This window comes from Halyomorpha halys, unplaced genomic scaffold (genome assembly GCF_000696795.3).
Source record: "Halyomorpha halys isolate HHAL.00 unplaced genomic scaffold, Hhal_1.1 Scaffold149.1, whole genome shotgun sequence".
Lineage (NCBI taxonomy): Eukaryota > Metazoa > Arthropoda > Insecta > Hemiptera > Pentatomidae > Halyomorpha > Halyomorpha halys.
The window spans coordinates 238190-239981 of NW_027108625.1; the positions used below are offsets into that span (position 1 = coordinate 238190).

At 31.1% G+C, this 1792-nt stretch overlaps 1 long non-coding RNA gene across 2 annotated transcripts in view; it reads right to left on the reverse strand.

Moving 5' to 3' along the window:
• Positions 1–533: 533 nt before the first annotated feature.
• The window catches only part of LOC106678611 (uncharacterized), a 38465-nt gene continuing 37206 nt past the window's right edge, over positions 534–1792 (reverse strand). For both annotated transcript variants that reach the window (XR_001342794.2, XR_001342793.2), the window contains exon 3: positions 534–669. This is a non-coding gene — a long non-coding RNA (uncharacterized lncRNA). The remainder of the gene's footprint in view (positions 670–1792) is intronic.

The following is a 1792-nucleotide window of genomic DNA, read 5'->3' on the forward strand; positions in this document are numbered from 1 at the left end:
CATATGTGGTGTGTTTACTCAATATCATTAATATTTTTCGTGAAATTGTAATACAAAATATGTTTAAAATATCAATAATAATATTGGTCCAATAGGAACATTAAAAGGCCCCATATGATTTCTCATACAAACAATTACCTGTTGTTAATAGGATTAAAAATCTGTTTAAAGTTTTGTTTAAAGATAAATTTTTAAATAAGCGGTGCCCATCCATTGAAGTAAAGGGGTTTACTACTAGCTAATTGTGGGCAAACTGGTATACTTCTACTTGCCACTACTTAGCTATAATTACACCTGACCTTTCATCAGAACCTTCTTCTTCTTCTGCTGCTTAAATGTTTTTAATCGCCACACATGTTCCCAAGCTTGGTTAACAAAATACCTTCTAGTAATGGATTTTTTATGAATGAAAAACGACGCAAGTTACCAATTAACTGGATTTTAAGAAATGTTAATGACGATGTATACCAGTTATTTTTATTTTTTATGGCAGTAATAATGAACGATCATTGTAAGAACTTTAAGGTACAATAAAATATATTTCTGCATTCTATTAATTATACTTTCCATATAAAGAAAGCAACTAACAAACATGGAGAACAGGCCTGGATAAACCAAGAATTTGAAGTTACAAATTCTAAAAGATCCGTGTTTCTGTATGCCCCATTTCTGTAACAGAATAGGTTTTTATTTATAAAATTTGGAAATTACTGATATTTTCACATCAAAGAAATTTTTTCATAATTTATTTTTCAAAAAATAACATATCTAAAATTGAAAATAAATAAATTGAAAATCTACCCAAAGAAATATTGTAGCTACATCTATATTTTTATTATAATGATGAGAAATAGTTGATCGTAGATAAATTATATGAGGAGAAGATGGTTGGGGGTGCGGTCAAAATATAATACAAATAAAAATAGTTATAAAATATTTGTTCTTTTTTTGACCGCAACCCTGACCACTTCTTATATTTAAATTTTTACGGTCAACTATATATACATATATATAATATGATGCAAAATCTACGTGGCTCTAAAAATGATGTATCTTTCACAACTTTTCACTCCATTGCAACACCTGAAAACCAACGACACACTTCTCAATCTCCATCTTTGCTTCCTGGGACCAACTACTCACATCACGGTATTGCTACTTGCCCCTCTCTTATCTCTTCTTCTTCTTCAAATAGTTCACCCCCATCTCTCCGCCGCAGTACTAGGATTAGAAATCACAGGTCTACGACTAAACTCACATCTGTACCACACACCTCCAGCATTTTACATAATTCTGTTCAGCAACCCTCCCCGCAGAATACATCTATACCCCCTCGATCTCAAACTTTTTTAAGTATTTTGACTCCTCAACCACCTGTTAATTCACTTCATCTTTCTTTTTCTATTTCCTTTGATAACAAACACATTTTCTCTCTTCTTAAATTACAATTTTCTTCCCATAAATATCATATTAATAACTTAAGTAACCTAAATAAACGCCTAACAGATAAAACAGAACAGAGAATTTTCCTCCTTAAATGCAGATCCAACTCTGTTTTTCCTAAATCTATTGACAATACCGCTAAACATTTTCATACATCAAATTCTCTTAAATCCCAACTTTCCCATTTCCTATTTAAATTCAAAAAATTATTATTAAATTTAAAAATTAAGGAAACTTTTCAGCAAATCAATTTCATTAATACCAAAATCAATTCTCTCTGTTGTTCAACCGTTTGCTTTGAACAGCCCTGACGAAGCCCTGCAAAGTGGGGCGAAACGTCGGAAAATAA